Source organism: Octopus bimaculoides, chromosome 16 (assembly GCF_046866305.1).
Source record: "Octopus bimaculoides isolate indiv1 chromosome 16, ASM4686630v1, whole genome shotgun sequence".
Lineage (NCBI taxonomy): Eukaryota > Metazoa > Mollusca > Cephalopoda > Octopoda > Octopodidae > Octopus > Octopus bimaculoides.
In genome coordinates this window covers 21,681,376-21,699,786 of record NC_142943.1, presented here as the reverse complement: position 1 = coordinate 21,699,786, position 18,411 = coordinate 21,681,376, and the positions used below count along the sequence as shown (strand labels likewise).

General features: G+C 39.0%; 1 protein-coding gene across 8 annotated transcripts in view; it reads left to right on the top strand.

Moving 5' to 3' along the window:
- The window catches only part of LOC106874300 (uncharacterized), a 377,625-nt gene that overhangs the window by 340,553 nt on the left and 18,661 nt on the right, over nt 1-18,411 (top strand). The gene's annotated exons all lie outside the window — the stretch shown is intronic.

Here is an 18,411-nt window from a genome sequence, read left to right as displayed (position 1 = left end):
AGTTACATACGGTTTTTATCTAGCATCAGTTAGTAGAAAGTATAAATTTTCCATTAAAACATTATCATAATACATCATCAACAACAACAAATTGAGCAGGAATAGAGAAAACCTCATCGTCATCATCACTAGAAAACATTGAAAATGAACATGGCTGTGTAGAAGAAATAGAGGAAATTGAACTAGAAACAGCAGAAAGCTCAATATATCATTAGGAGACAAATAATAGTCAAGATGAAAACAAGTTTTACTTCATGGAAGGAGAGGAGGAAAAGAGCTTGCTACACTGGCTGAATGAGACTACCAGCTTTGAAAGGAATTGAAAGAGTGAAACTATGTAAAAACAGTAAAGAAGCTAAATGAGTTGTTAACTAAAATCACTGCTGAAAATATAACAGATGTGAATGACTTTGTATACTGTACAACCTCTGTTGCTGTAGAAATCCTGGTGGATAAAAGTCATAGGAAAAAAAGGGTGGAAATGGAAATCCTAGAATTAAGTTGAAAAGCTCAACAGAAATCTATGAAGGATAACAACAATACAATTCTATATTTAAGAAATGAGGAATTATGTACATTATTTACATTTCATGGATATTTGTCCTCATCTTGTTTGTTGTTAACACAACGTTTCAGCTGATATACCCTCCAGCCTTCATCAGGTGTCTTGGGGAAATTTCGAATCTGGGTTCTCATTCCTAAGGTATTTTTTGATGTTGAGCAGAGAATTTCAGAGTTGGCATTAGTGATTTTGGTTGGAAGAGAACATTGCATGCGGTGAGTTGGATTATTTGTGCATTGTTGAAAATTGTTAAAGAATATTGTTATTTATTATTGTTGAATGTTTTTTGAAAATTGTTATATGACCCATTGTTGGGTATGGAAACAGCCAGCTATACTATGGCAGCAGGCAAAAGCCTGTCTGCCAACGCAATGCAGATGACTGAAATTAATATTGATATTAGCAAAGTGAAGAAACATAAGGAATTAATTATAAAGGAGGGAGATTGCCTTTGGGTGACACCGCCGAAAGAATCCACGCAACGAGTGAAGAAGAAAATAATAGTGTACAGGACACTAAACGTTGAAACCAAGAAAATAGAGGTAGCGGCAACAGAAGACATAGAAGAATGTCTAAGTCAAGTAAAAGAGATGATGACCTTCTATGCAAGAGGGGGGAAATATGGAACAGTGGAGGTGTGATTTAAGAGCGAAGAAGATGCAAAAAGGCACTCCACTGTGCCCTTGAGAACAGCTAGGTGGGCACTCTTACCTATTGCGGAAGATGCGCCGCAAGGGTAAGAATAGGCAGAGTGACCCTGGAGATGAATGAAGAATGGCTGGTGGCAGCCATTATTTTCAATTGTAAGGACGAGGTGGAGGTTATAAGAGTTGAGAGGTCCAGAGAAATCATCTGGTGGGTTTTGGATTAGAAGTTCTAATCCATGTGATCCTGCCAGATTTACACAATATTACCGAGGAATTGGTACTCCCCGATGAGACCCGACTGAGAGTTGTGGTGGAGGGGAGACCACCCGTATGTTATAAATGTAGAAGTAGGGGACTCATGCAAGCAAGGTGTCCCCTAAGAGAAGTGCAAATGGAGGAGATATGCAATGAGGCAGAGGTAGAGGAGGTGGAAGAAAAGGAAGAGGAAGCTGTGGCAGACAGAAAAAGGTCGAGGGTGGAGTCACCACCCAAAACCTCCAAGAAAAGAAAAGCAGGGAAGGTGAAAAAGAAATATGTGGATGAAACAGAAGACATAGAGAGTCGAACCACGGAACCGGAGACAGAAGAAATTAGTGAAAAACACAGAATTAGACAGTGGTCGAATAAAGTACACGCACAAAGAGTAAAAGCAAGGATAATGAGACAACCTTCGGGTCGGAATCTAAGGATGTTAATGTACTACAAGCAAGATATAGAGTTGGAGAAGTGGATAACAAAGGGTCACACAACTGGATACAGTAACAGGCTATACCTACCAAGAAAGGAAGGACAGAGATTTATTAAACTCAGAAGATACCATCAGTATTGTTATATTAGGTTTGAAAAAAAAGCTATGTTATGCACTGGAACAGTAGGGAAATTCAAGAACAAAAGTAAGAATGACAGGACAAACAGCTGGCAAGAGAAGTAATTATATGGATCATTCATGCAACAAATCGAGGATGCTGGAAATAAAAAAACACTGGTTGTGGCTGATAGATGGAAACCTGAAATGAGAAACTGAATTACAAATGAAAGTCACCTATGAACAATTCATTGGAATGAACTTGATAAAGATAAAAATTTATAGATTTTAGTGCGAGAGCAAATGATAAATCTGAGGTAGAGAAGACAAAAGTTTTAAGTGTATGTAGTAAGCTAGCTCAACAGAATTATAAGTGCAGGCATGGCTGTGTCAGTAAAAGAGTACATTGGAATATTAGCTGAGTGTGTAGATTCAAAGTGACAGAAAAGTAGTATGAGCACAAGCCAGAGGTTGTGAAATTTGCAGTAGAAATTTGCCTCAAACTACCAAATGTTGAACATCATCATCATCATCATCATTTAACGTCCGCTTTCCATGCTAGCATGGGTTGGACGATTTGACTGGGGACTGGCAAATGATCTGGCAAAGTTTCTACAGCTGGATGCCCTTCCTAATGCCAACCACTCCGAGAGTATGGTGGGTGCTTTTTACGTGCCACAGGCACAAGGGCCAGTCCAGTGGTACTGGCAACGGCCACGCTCGAATGGTGTTTTTTTCATGTGCCACCTGCACAGGAGTCAGCCAGTGTTTTGTTCACATGCCACCGGCACAAGTGCCAGTAAAGCGAAGCTGAAAATGATCGCGCTCAAATGGTGCTTTTTACGTGCCACTAGCATAGGAGAGAGACCGCTGCTCTGGCAGTGATCGCGCTCAGATGGTGTTGTTAGCGCTCCACTGGCATGGGTGCCAGTCATCAAATTTGGTTCAGTTTCGATCTCACTTGCCCTAACAGGTCTTCGCAAGCTGAGTTTAGTGTTCAATGAGAGAAGGTTGGCATGGGTTCCAGTCATCAAATTTGGTTCAATTTCAATTTCGATTTCGATTCGATTTCACTTGCCTCAACAGGTCTTCGCAAGCAGAGTTTTGTGTCCAAAGAAGGAAAGGTATGCATAAGTGGGCTGGCCACACCCCTGGTAAAGGCCACGGGTTATGGTCTCACTTGGCTGCCAGGTCTTCTCACACACAGCATATTTCCACAGGCCTTGGTCACTAGTCATTGCTTTGGTGAGGCCTAATGTTTGAAGGTCGAACATTAGAGCAAGGTCATCAGCATAGAGGAGCTCCCAGGGGCATTCCGTCTTGGAGGGGGCTAAGGACTGAACCTTGGTGGACCCCTACCTCTACCCGGAATTCTTCATTGTACTCACTGCCAACCCTCACCTTACAGACAGCGTCTCTGTACATGGCTTGCACAGCTCTCACTAACCATTCATTCATCCCTAGTTTCCTCATTGATCACCAGATAAGGGATCGGGGGACCCTGTCAAAGGCTTTCTCCATGTCAACGAAAGCCAGGTACAGAGGTTTATCTTTGGCTAGGTATTTCTCCTGCAGCTGTCTTACCAGAAATATAGCATCAGTGGTGCTTTTCCCTGGCACGAATCCAAACTGCATCTCATCTAAGCTGACTCTCTCCCTAATTAGTTGGGCTATGATCCTCTTCGTGACTTTCATTACCTGATCTAACAACTTGATACCTCTGTAATTATTTGTGTCTAAAGCGTCACCTTTACCTTTGTAGCAGTTAACTATGGTGCTGCTACACCAGTCATTGGGTATGACTCCTTCATGTATCACCTGGTTAACAATACAGGTGACTGGGCTATAGCTGACACTGCCAGATATTTTGAGCATCTCTGCAGTGATTGCTGATGGGCTGGGGGCTTTCCCTGTCTTCATACTCTTAATTACTTTATCTACCATGGTACTGTCAACTCGGATAGCTGGTCCATTCTCCCATTCATTTTCTTTATTGAGCAACCTTTCATAGTGGTGTCTCCAAACCTCTCTCTTTGCAGCCTCATAATAATAATAATAATAATAATAATAATGAAGGCACTATCAATTCAATTATAAAACCTAAACAAGAATCCACAAATACAAGACTCTATATAGCAAATATCCAATGAAATAAACTATCACCAGTAGCCTTCATAACCAACACATTACATGCACAAAACCCAATGCAAACACTAATAAAACAAAAAAACTGCACCATGCGCCATAAAAAAAAGAAACTGATGCAATGCAATACCAAGAAGAGTTTTCACACTCCCAACAACAAAAAAGAATACACAATGTTGCACACACCTCAGCAACATGGAGGTGTAGCAGGTGATGCAGTAGAAATTTGCCTGAAACTGCCAAATCCTTCTACTGAAGGATACTTGACCTCAGTGTTTCACTGGTACTTAAGTTATCAACCTCGAAAGGATGAAAGGCAAGGTCAACCTTGGTGGAACTTGAACTCAGAATGAAGCAGCAGGCAAAATACTGCTAAGCATTTTGTCCAACATGCTTATGGTTCTACCAGCTTGCCATCCAAAGAATAATAAAATAATACCAATAATAATAATAATAATAATAATAATAATAATAATAATCGAACTTCTAACTTGTTGTCTCTTGAGGTCTCTGGGTGAGATTTGGATCCAACTTGTACAAATGCAAAGCAAAAGTCAAACATAAAATAATAATAATAATAATAATAATAATAATAATAATAATAATAATAATAATGATAATAATAATAATAATAATTCAAAAATAACCCCAAAATTTTCTACAGGAAGATAGTGAAAACACCAGTAAAAATAAAGTCTGTCCCATCAAAAGAAGAAGTGCAGGAATTTTGGAATAAAATCTGGGCAGAAGATAAAACACACAATGAAAAGGCCCCTTGGATTGATAGAATATCTACAGACTTAGACTCCTTAGAGGAGCAAAAGTGGGAGGGGGTCAAGGTAGAAGATATAAGATCTGCTCTCAGGAGGTTGAGCAAATGGAAGGCTCCAGGAAAGGATAAAATTCCTAACTTCTGGTTGAATGCCTTCCCAGAGAGCTATGAACTGCTAACAATGATGTTTTGCAAAATCCTAGATTGATGCCCTCTTGGTTAGTTAATGGTTTAACATTCCTGCTTCCAAAAAATGAGGAAACAAACGAACCAAAAAATTATCGACCCATAACCTGCTTAACAACAATGTATAAGATGCTAACATCTGTCCTAACTGAATATACCTATAGTTTTTTAATAGAAAGTAGCATATTCCCTAATGAACAAAAGGGATGTAAACGTGGATCTTATGGTTGTAAAGATCAGCTACTCATCAATAAGATGATCTTAGAAGATTGTCACAAACGACAAAAAAACTTGTCAATAGCCTGGATAGGCCTTTGATAGCCTACCACATAGCTGGATTAGGAAATGTCTGGAAATGTATAAAATAGCTCCTACTCTGCGAAACTTTTTATCTGTAAGTATGAGATCATGGAGAATCACACTGACGTTGAACAATGACAATGAATCTCAAAATGCTGGAGATGTAAGAATTTCATGTGGCATTTTCCAGGGTGACTCGCTATCACCACTCCTCTTCTGTCTAGCCTTAATGCCTCTCTCAAAATTGCTCAATGATGCACAGTATGGTTATAAAATATTTGATAAAAATATAAATCATCTCATTTACATGGATGATTTAAAGTTTTTTGCAAAGAATGACCAACAACTCAAAGGCCTACTAGTGATTGTTAAACAATTCAGTGATGACATCAGGATGCAATTTGACCTTGATAAATGTGCAAAAGCTACCTTTATCAAAGGAAAAATGACAAAAACATCTAATGTGAACCTTGACCAGCAAAATGTCATAAAAGAGTTAGAACCAGCGGAGAGCTACAAATACCTAGGGGTAATTGAAGGGGACAATATCAAGCATTCAGTGATGAGGGAAAGGATCAGAAGAGAATGTTATCGCAGGGTGAGAGCAATACTGAAGACAGAGCTAAACGCAAGAAACAGGATCGAAGCGGTCAATGCTCTAGCCATACCAGTCGTGACTTACTGTTTCAATATCGTTAACTGGTCAATTACTGAAATATGTAATGTTGACAGAAAAATACGAAAACTGTTGACAAAGCAGATATAGAACGTCTTTATCTGCCAAGAAAAGAGGGAGGCCGTGGACTTCTACAGCTGGCATTAACAATGAAGGTAGCCACAATTGGCCTAGACACCTATCTGAAAAACTCTGAGGACTGGATGTTAAAACTTGTCTTAAAACATGAAAGCAAGAAAGCATCTTACTCAGTAACAAAACAGGCAAAGGAATATCTAAGTGAATTCCAATTACAACAAATTCAAGAATTAGACGAACTAGAAACACCCGCAGAAAAAGCTAAGCGCTTAAAAACCCGTGCTAAAATTGCTGCCTTAGATATTATGACTGATAAATGGCATGGAAAACCTCTCAATGGCAAATACCCAAAGAGAGCGAATAATGCAGATATTGACAAAGCCCTTACCCATCAATGGCCATTAGCCATTGATGGGTAAGGGCTTTGTGATTCTTTACCAGAACTATTCTACTCATAACCCTTCCTGGCACACTACTGGACTGAGGCAATCTTGAAGATGTTGCGATCATCCATGTAAGTCTTTCAGCTTTATGAATTAGAACCCCCAAATAAGTCTGGTCCAGCAGCTTTCCTTGTCACCCCTTCCATCTTCTGAAGAGATGACCACTTCCTCCAGCATGGATGTCTTGCTCAGTCTTTTTCTACCTCTGGCAACCAAGATGCATCTTTAGTGTATTTGATGTTATCTGGCCAAATTTTTCTCCAGAATCGAGTTGTTTCATCTGGGTTGGATATTCCAGTTTGGTTATGACTCTTTCCATCCAGTTGACTGTAAAACAGTTGAAAAAGTTGTTTTGCTTGAAGTAAAAAATGCATACACCATACCTTTTGATCTTGGCTTCCCTTTAGCATATCACTACTGTAATCTTTACTCTTCTCACTCAGCTGATATTTTCTTTCCATGTACATGCTAATCACCTCACTAAGCCTCATGTTACTACACCTCACATCTTTGACCATATTGAAGTTTTTCCCCCATATTTCTATGCTTCTGCAAATCCTCCTTTCCCAGAATGGTTCATCTTTTCTTCTCACTCTCCTCCCCCTCATCTGACATAATCACTCTGTAGTGACATATACAGCTGCATATAACTGATCATTCATTTCAGAGATGTTATTAGTTTTAATCAACTGCATTGCTTGATCAACCCACAACTTCTGCCTATTACATACTTTCAAAGATTGTAACTGAGCAAATTTATTCATCTGCATGACGTCAATTAGCCTATTGCATATAACCAACACCTTGTTCACAGCACCTGTCTCCAAACCCATGTCTCATGTGTCAACTTGTACCATTTTCCTGAGGTGGCACACTCTCTATCTCAATCTCTGCACCATCTATTCCATGTTCTGCTATTCTCTTATCAGGATTCTTGACATATCTCTTGATCTTATCACACTCCAATTTCAACAGCCAGCGCTGGTCCTTAATCTGGTCAGTAAGCCTCTGCTCACTAACATCCCTGGGTATCACCAGCTCTCCAAATTTTTACCATCCTCTTTCTATAGTCTCTTCTACTTGAATCTGCCTTTATGTAATACTCAAATAGCAACATATTGTCAACTTTCCTCCATTTCATGCTTGTGTTTCTTTTTGGACCAGTAAGAGGATCATGACCACGTGGAGTCTGGTCTTCTGCTTCATTGTCTTCTAGGGGGCTCTTGCAAGGCATGAGAACTTTGGTGTCTTAGGCACTTAAGGGAATCTTCCTGTTCTAACAGTGGCAAGCAAGAATTCACTCTGCTGTTTGATGTACCATCTCAGACTGCTCTTCATGTTAGCAACACAGCTCTTGCATCCTATGAGACCTCTTTCTCCCTTGTTCCTAGGCACATACAGTCTATTAATATCACTTTTTGGGTGTGGTTCCTTGTTAATTGCCATCACTTTCCTGGTTTTTCTATCCATTTCCTCAAGCTTGTTCTTTGTCCATCTAACAATACCTGCGCCATATCGCAATAAGGAAACAGTCCATGTGTTCATTGCTCTGATCTTGTTCTTTCCATTGAGTCTACTTCCCATAATTCAGTAGGTTCTTCTAAGATATTCTCATCTAAAGCTTTCCTTCATTTCATTCTCCTTGATTTTGTCATACTCCAAGATACCCTACTTTGCTTTTTTGCATTATACACACACCACACTTTTTAATCCAAAATTTCATCCCAATATTTGCAGTGTTGAGACCAGGCCATTTATTTCATGTTTGGTCATCCATATATAACAGATGATTTAATTTTTCTCCACTTTTCAAGGTGTACCCTGATGTCCCTCTCCATAGTATCTGTGTGAGGGGTATCATATAAATAACAAACAGCAATGGTGATAAGCTATCTCCCTGTTTATTGTTATTGATATTGATGTTTTAAAGGTGTTGCCTAAACAGGGATAATAACATTGAGAGTTTGGATGCACTGCTGGTGACCTAAGTGAGGGAAGGGGAAATCTTGTGGCAAGAGGGTGCTGAAGTATGTAATTTTAGACCTATTACCTGCTTGCCCATGATGTAGAAACTGCTGTCTTACATCATAAACAACAAAATGTATAAGCCCTTTATGAAAGCAATCTGCTTATTGACAAACAGAAGGGTTGTTGCAAAGACTCACAAAGTACAAAGGACCAGCTTTTAATTGACAAGGCAATTTGAAGAATTGCTGAAGGCAATTAACAAACCTATCTATGCTTGAATAGACTATCACAAGGTATATGATATGGTTCTGCATTCGTGAATCCTGAAGAGTTTTGATGATTGGTATAAGGATAGCATGAATAGTTGAAGAACTGTTTAACATCAAGAGGACAAGAACTAGGAGAAGTAGCTATAAATAGGGGAATATTCCAGGATGATCTGTATCCCCATTCTTATTTGTTATCATCATGATACCACTGACCTTAATGATTGAGGAAAATGAACACAGGCTATAAGCTAGCCAAAGATTGAGGCCCATCAATCACCTACTTTTGTGGAAAACTTAAACTCCACATCACTAGATCAATTGGATTCCTTTATCCAGACCATCAGAATTTTCACTCAGGACATTAGAATGCCCTTCATTCCGGACAAATGTGCTATTCTAGAGATGAGGAGAGGTAAGAAAGTGGATATGTATATATATATATATGTATATGTATATATATATATATATATATATATATATATATATATATATATATATATATATATATATATATATATATATATATATAAGGTTTTTAACTTTTAAATTTTCATATTCAAAAGAGACAGAGACTTCAAACTCATGAAAATTTAAAAGTTAAAAACCTTATAATATAAATATAAACTGTGAGAACGACCCTTAAGGAATCTAGTTAATGATCCCCTAAGGTAAGTTCTTATGCTATATTGGTAACGGTTGCTACATCCTCTGGAAAATTATATATATATATATATATATATATATACTGTTATGTATTAGACGAAAGCAACAGCAAATAAAACATCAACAACCCATATTATTTTAAGTGTACACAGATCGAAGGCAGCTCAAAGCTGATTTAATCATTTGAGTCCAAAACACAAGCCATCACAAATATTTTGAATATATATATATATCAGTTCTTAATAACAGATGGATTTCTTTGTTTCGTTGCGAATCCTCAAAAGGCTATCAAAATAGAAGGGAGGTCACTCTTGCATTGTTGTTTACTGTTTATGTTGTTTGCAGTAGTAATAAACCCTTCAAGGGAAATAGAGTGGCAGAGAAGAAAGAAGGAAGACAAAATGATACTTTGTTCTGCCTGTCATTTCAGCAGCAGTGGAGAAAGACAGGATTTCACTTGTCATTCTAAAGTGAGCCCCTGAAAGAATAAAGCATTTGTCATCTGTCTGGTCATGCTCATCTCTTCACAACTCCCTTTGCTAACTGACTTTGGCTTGCTAATTTTCTGTATTTAAAATGATTGCAACACAGCAAGAAAGAGAGGCATATCACTCTCAAAACAATGGGAACTGTGGTAGGTATCTTCCTTATCTCCTGTCAACTATTGTTTGTATAGGAGGGGTCGAGTGGAGAATACATAAATCAGCTTGGCATAGGTCATGTGTTGAGTGTCTCAGCTGTCAATGTTTGTCTCTCCATGAGAAAGTGCACATCAAAAGGGAATTCTGTAGATTCAGGTTCGAATGAATATACCTAAATGAAAATCCACTTAGGGAAAAGAAAGTTTCTTAGAAATTTTCTGTTACAACAACAAAGATAGTACATTAAACATCATAAACAAAACGTAGAAGCGTCTCTGATGTGCAAATCGATTGTTGGAACTGGGTGTAGGGGCGAAAGACCAATCGAGCCATCTAGTAGCTGGTTCCCTCCGAAGTTTCCCTCAGGATAGCTGGCACCAGCAGAACAACACGCAATTCTGTCTGGTAAAGCAAACGACTGGAGGCCCCGGGGATGTTGACAGCCTCATCTACTCTTGAACTTGAAATGGGCAAAACAGACCGCTCCTCTCTCAATCGAAGGTGGTCATATATTGCAGCCATTGTGATGCGACAAATGCATGGTGCCAAGTAGGCCACTTTTGGTAAGCAGAACTGGTGATGTGGGGTGTCAGTCGATATAGACAGCAGGACGGTGGCCACGGACGCTGGAATCCACTCAGGAGTGTGTAACAACTTATCTGCTGAATCGACTGGCCCCGAAAATGGATGGCGCTGGAGCAAGTGACCAATGCCAGGCAATAGGTTGTGTGATCGCCGGCGAGGTGACTTTCTGATGCCCAGTTGAGTAGGAGGGCACCGCAGCATGCATAGAAGCCACAGGCGCAAGCCCGGTTGAAACTGACCGCAGGTGCAGATCTCGGTGCACTATAGAGAGAACACACCAGCCTAACACAGACAATACCCCTGTGGTGAAACTACCTCCCGCCATTAGATACAAACTACTATCGCCATTACATACAATCTTCTCATTTAAATATAAATAAATGCGAGCGTAGTAGAGAACCCATTCCTTGTCATCACGTGACTGATTATTATTCGAATCGGCAACTTCTTCGAACCGTTCCCGCCAGAACGCAAACTGACCAATCACAGCCCCTAATAAGGTCACGTGATAGAGTATTAAACTGAAGCCATCGGGAGCCAATAGTTTGTTATAAATAGCTTTAACTCATACCCAACAAATTGGTCTCGGTCCAGTTTCTCTTAGAGACTGTTCCGTGTACCACACGACTGCAGCAGCAGCCAGCGACCACTTCAGCAGCTTCGTCCAGCCAACGATGACCACCGCCGTCGCCACATCAGCAACAAGAGTCTACGACTACTATCCAGCATCATCGTCATGACCAACAAACCACCAGCGTCAACACGACTTTCTATGTACACCAAACTAACGCGGCACATCTCTCTCTTCGATTCTGTTAGGTGACTTAGCTTCACCATGATAATAAACAGACAAGATTCTCAGCCAGCGACGAACATCTGTATAACAAGAATCACGGCCCGGCATCGATGCCACAACATCACAACTAGTGATCAGCTCTGCCACACTCAGCCTCTCCTCACTTTCACATACAGAACTTTTCCTATAGCGTACTAAAGAACTGGTATAATTGCTCACGTGTTATTGACTCTCTTTCCATCTGCTGTAAACACTCATACACACATGTATCACTCACATACACACTTTTCTTTGTATGACGGCCTGTCTTTGATTATGTTCTTATATGTCGCATTCACACTCTCACACAGACATACATCTTTAACGCCATAATAAATATCTCTGTTATTCATCTAATACGGTTGTGGTCTTTCATTACTGGTCATCTATGTTATCGTCGCATAACATATCATGTATATCATCTTTGATATATATTATTTTGTGTTCGACCATGTGACGCGTTTAAATAAAAGGAGTCCTCTGTTTTTCCATTCGTCACCAATACACCTTTTTGAGTTCGCACGGTCGTACCTTACACCCCGACTAAACACTAAACATATCAGCTTCTGCCTTTAAAAAGAATGATCCATGAAGGTACCCAACAAATCATAAAAGGAATCATTCGACTGAGTAGTCTTAGAAGAAATGTCTTTCAACATTGAACATGTCACTGTACAAAAAGGAAAAATATCAGGAAAATCACCCTTCAACTTTCCTGCATTGATGGAACTCTCTGGAGAAACAGTGACAATAGAATCAGCACCAACTTTGGATCCCATAAGATCATTCCTGATCAACAAATTGACACCTGGAACTGGGAGAGTCCAGAACACTTACTTTCACTTCACCAGAAATTAAATCTAAACTCACAAAATGGAGAGGAGCAGGAAAAATTACCACCTGTACTGTGAGGCAAAACATCTGGGTCTGTTGAAGACTCAGCACAAAAAGGCAAAACATCTGTAGTAACGCCGTGCGCATGCATAGTCTCACGCATGCGTGGAATTAAACAAGCAAGCGTTCCCGCTTAATTCTATCTCTTTTACAGTCGGCCGACCATGAGCATTGGACGTGTTAAGCTGTCTCTCTACATCTTTCGGACTTACACTCGACAGCTCGCTTGCAACTACATACCCACGTCCCAACAACTATGCTCATACACACAGAAGCTGTAACAACAAGAACTAAAGATGTATATATTTACCACCTGAATAAATGTTGTTTAAGTTGATAGTCTGGAGTTCAGCGTTCCGTTATATTTCTTAATTTTATATAGGATAGTCAGGTATACATCTAATGATGTATAACCAACTTTCCTAAACTAAAGTGGTGACCCCGACGAAGAAAAACGCAGCATGGACTCTGGACTACCAACCTATAACTGGTGAACCCAACTAAAGAACAAATGCGGCCATGGAGACTGAACTACATATTACCAACATCTCCAACCATAGTCAACACGACTCAACAAGCGCGGTTTTTATTCTCGCCTCTGTTAGAGTGGATGTTTCCACTCACGATAAAACAGACAAGAATTACAGCCTGTGACTTTCCAATTGTGTACTCAAAGAACTTGGTATAAAACTCTTACGTGTTCTGACTTTCTTTCTGCTGTGATTTCTCACATACATATAGACGGCCTGTTTTTTATTATGTTTTTATATGTCGCATTTCACACTCTCATACATCTTTTATGCCACACAATAACTCTTGTTATTCATTTCATACGGTTGTCTTTTCTATCGTCTCATTACTGGTATTTACGAATTCACTAATGTTCGTAGTATAACGTAATTACTTGTATATCATCTTTGATATATATTTTGGTGTTTGACCGTGTGACACGTTTAAATAAAAGGAGTCCTCTGTTTTTCCATTCGTCACCATTTCTCCTTTTTGAGTTCGCACGGTCGTTTTTTCATCTTGGGTTAAGAAAATATTTCTTCGAGGTTTTCGCTAATGGTCGTACAGAGATTTGTCTGTCGATCGTTCTGTAAAAGCGTACCTCTTCAAACACTCATCACCAAACAGCCTTTTCGCCACCAGCGTCGTGCGCCAACCAAGATCACCACCGTGACGACAACAATTACTACTACCAACTACAAGCATTCCCCCCGACGTCGCCAAGTTACCACTGTCAACATCATTACCACCACACATACAGAACACAGCTATAGCAGTTCCTGCGCCGACGTCTTCATCAATGTACTGTCTACCACATGTCGTGCGCCAACAACCCCACCACCAGGGACACACCAATCAACTTGTGTAACTCTTATACGAACTGGTTTTCTCTATCTCGGTGTTTTGGGACTTTTCACAGTCTATACTACAGACACATTCACTTGTTCTGTGTTTTTTCTCACACACACACTTGTGCACTCATACATTTACTTTCCTTTCAGGGAAAACAAACAATCAGACTTTTACATCGCGTGATTCCAGTTTCCTGGACAGTTGTCATCACGGTTGTTTTGTCATTGTCATTTCATTTATACATTGCATGCATGTATTTCACAAGTGCACATTCATTTCTTTCATTTTTTTTGTGTGTGTTTTGTGCTACATCTTGTGGGTGGTTTTCAGGGGCCATCCTGCCTCAGGCGTTCTAACAGATTTCATTTATCGTGCGTTTCTCGCACTGGCAAGGGAGCTCTGTAGTAACGCCGTGCGCATGCGTAGTCTCACGCATGCGTGGAATTAAGCAAGCAAGCGTTCCCGCTTAATTCTATCTCTTTTACAGTCGGCCGACCATGAGCACGGACGTGTTAAGCTGTCTCTCTACATCTTTCGGACTTACACTCGACAGCTCGCTTGCAACTACATACCCACGTCCCAACAACTATGCTCATACACACAGAAGCTGTAACAACAAGAACTAAAGATGTATATATTTACCACCTGAATAAATGTTGTTTAAGTTGATAGTCTGGAGTTCAGCGTTCCGTTATATTCTCTAATTTTATAGTAGGAAAGTCAGGTATACATCTAAAGATGTATAACCCACTTTCTACTAAACATCCTTCAAAATCAGGGACTGGAGAACTCCAGTATCCTGGACTTATAAGTGACACAGAACCTTTGTAAACAAAAGGTAAAAACTCCTTTCAAACTATAAAATCTGGGGGGGTTTACAAACAAGACTCTCCTTAGAACCACCCAAAAAGAAAGGCTTAGGTACAGCAGACACAAAAGCAATTGAGGAACCTGTGGGCTGATTTTTATACTTAACTTTGGGACATGCGAAAATCAAATGACTCAGCCTCTTATAATATGCACAAACAGGACCAAAACCAGTGGAAGTCCCAGAGCTGCCTGTCCAAAAAATTTTAACTTGTTCTATTAACACTGGAACATGCATAACCTGAACTACCACTCAGGGAAAAACACTTTGGACCAGAAGATGACCTCAACAACCGAAAAGAATTCCTATGAGTCAAATAATAGTCATCTGCCAACATAGCAGCATTATGCAAAATATCAGATTTTTGTTCATCTAAATAAACCTTGAGGTCAGAATGAATACTTTGTTTAAATTCTTCCATTAGAATTAGCTGTTTCAAACTATCAAAATCTGACCTCCTTAGAACTACACCACCTATCAAACAAAGTTTCTTTCTCCCTAGCAAACTCTACAAAAGTCTCATTGTCCCTTTTATGAGCATTCCTAAACTTTTGACAGTAAGCTTTGGGCATTAACTCGTAAGCTTTCAGAAGGGTCCTTTTAACCAGTTCATAATCTGAACTATGCTTCACAGATAAAGCCAGAAATGTGTCTTGTGCCTTACCTTTTAACACCGTTTGCAGCAGCATAGTCCATGATTCTTTGGGCCACTTGAGGTTTTCAGCAACCTTTTCAAAATGCAGGAAATATTTGTATACCTCTTTTGCATTGAAATGGTTGGGGGTGGGGACCAGTCTGGTGTGCCTCACAACATCGAAAGAGAAAGGGTATGAAAAGAAGCTTCCAGTTTTTTAAGTTCAATCTCTTTTTCTTTTTCTAATTTTTAAAGTTCAGTTTCTTTTTCTGATTTTTTCAACTCTAATTGAATCTCGAGCCTTTTTATCTCCAAATGGTCTGAAGGTTCCTCTTTCACCACTTCCAAAACATCATGTTTCATCGATGAAGTAATTCAAGACAATTTTCAGCAGGTTTAGCCTCAAGTTTAAAATGTGTAGAAATTTTCAATAGATCCAATTTGCACAAAGCACAGACCATCTCAGAGGTAGGAGACTTAAGAAAATCCTTTAGTTTAAATGCTATTTTTTTCTTTTTCTTTTTATATGTTGGTTTCACAGTTAGCTTGCTTACAAAAGGAAAGAAAAGGAGGAAATGCAAAAAAATGCAATGGATCTCTCGCTCTCTCTCTCTCTCTCTCTCTCTCTCTCTCTTTGTCCTTCTCTCTCTCTCTGTCCTTCTCTCTCTCTGTCCTTCTCTCTCTCTCTGTCCTTCTCTCTCACTCTCTTTCTCCCCACTTTTTTTTGTTTACAAAGTGTCTCTAATGAATTCAATCGTTCAACATCTAGATCACAAAACATCTTGCAGAATTCATCCATTCAGATGCCAGATGAGGCCCCAATTTTGTTATGGGTTAGACAAAGGCAACAGCAAATAAAACAACACAACCCGTAGGATTTTATATGAGTAGTGATAAATGGCATAAAATACACAGCTCAAAGTTGTTATAATCATTTGAGTCCAAAACACAAGCCGTCACAAATAGTTTGAATATACCAGATCATCCCTTAAGTTCTGTCCGAATTTTGAATAAAGAAAACAAGTGATCAAATGTTATATTTAATTGAAATTTAATCATCAATGTACTTTCTCTGATTATCTATGACTTCCTTCTATCTATTTACAAGCTTTTTAATCCCATCAATGTAAAACTCTTTTGGTTTCAAAGCGAAGAACTCTGAAATGTCAGTTTCGACCTCCTCCTGTCTTGCGAAAGTTATGTCCCCCAAATGATTCTGTAAATTATGAAACAAATGGTAGTCTGAAGGAGCAAGGTCAGGAGAATAAGGTGGATGAGGAATTTTTTCCCAACCAAACTCTTTGATCTTCTGTGATGTGATCTTTGCAGTGTGGGGTCACGCATTGTCCTGATGAAACATCACTCCTTTTCGATTCACTAAAGTGGGGCTTTTTTTCTTCAAAGCTTGGTTCAAACGCTCTAATTGCTGACAGTAGACTTGAGCATTGATCGTTGCATTAGGTGGTAATAATTTAAAGTGAATTACTCCTTTGCAATCCCACTAGATAGAGAGAAGAACCTTTTTCCCATGAAGTTCCCTTCTCGGTTGTGGTTGAGCTTTTTCCCTTTTACCAAGCCACTGTTTACGACATTTAACATTTTGATAGAAGATCCATTTTTCATCACCTGTCACAAGTCTATCCAAAAAGGGTGAAATGAGATCGTGAGAGAAGAGCAGATGTCAACTTTGAGATTTGTAGTTGCTTTCGGACAATTCATGAGGCACCCATTTTCCAAGTTTAGGAACCTTTCCAAGTTGTTGAAGATGACGATGAACAGTTGTATGGTTTGAACTAAGCTGTATTGTCAATTCTTCAACTGATAATGCATGATTTTCTTCAAGTAATGCCTCAAGGAGCTTATCACCAAACTCAACTGGACATCCCATTCGATCTTCATCTTCAAGGCTGAAATCTCCACTTCTGAATTTTGCAAACTATCTTCTGCAAGTTCTTTCATTCAAGCATTCTTTCCTATAAACTGAGTGTTTGTTTCAAGTCACTTCGGCTACAGAATTTCCTTTTTTGTACTCATAAAGCATTATGTGCCTTAAATGCTCTTTGGATACTTCCATGTTAGAAAGGGTTTTAATCAAAGAAATTTTAATTCCATTTTTCTGTAAAATAATATATAATTAGTTTAAATGTACACAAATGCATAAAAATAATTTTTAATTCCATTAGACATTCTAAAATACTATTAAATTTTATTCAATTTAAAAAAAGGTAAAATCGGACAGAACTTATGGGATGACCTGATATATATCAGTTCTTAATGACAGATGGATTTCTTTGTTTCATTGCGTATCCTCAAAAGGCAATCAAAATAGAAGGGTTGTTTACAGTTTATGTTGTTTGCAGTAGTAACAAACCCTTCAAGGGAAATAGAGTGGCAGAGAAGAAAGAAGAAGGAAGACAGAATGATACTTTGTTCTGCCTGTCATTTCAGCAGCAGTGGAGAAAGACAGGATTTCACTTGTCATTCTAAAGTGAGCCCCTGAAAGAGTAAATAAAGCATTTGTCATCTGTCTGGTCATGCTCATCTCTTCACAACTCCCTTTGCTAACTGACTTTGGCTTGCTAATTTTCTGTATTTAAAATGATTGCAACACAGCAAGAAAGAGAGGCATATCACTCTCAAAACAATGGGAACTGTGGTAGGTATCTTCCTTATCTCCTGTCAACTATTGTTTGTATAGGAGGGGTCAAGTGGAGAATACATAAATCAGCTTGGCATAGGTCATGTGTTGAGTGTCTCAGCTGTCAATGTTTGTCTCTCCATGAGAAAGTGCTGTGGCACATCAAAAGGGAATTCTGTAGATTCAGGTTCGAATGAATATACCTAAATGAAAATCCACTTTACTTTTTTCTTGCCAAGTAAAACATTTTTGTAACAATATATACACAACAAAAAAGAAAATGGAGATTGGGAAGTTTTTAATTGTTTATTATTTACAGCAAATTAATCATCATCCTTTTTAATACTCCCAATTAATTCTCAGTAACTATTAAGTAAATATTAAATTTGTATGACCTGAGCATAGTATCTTCAGAAGGTAAAAAATATACCCTTGGATGT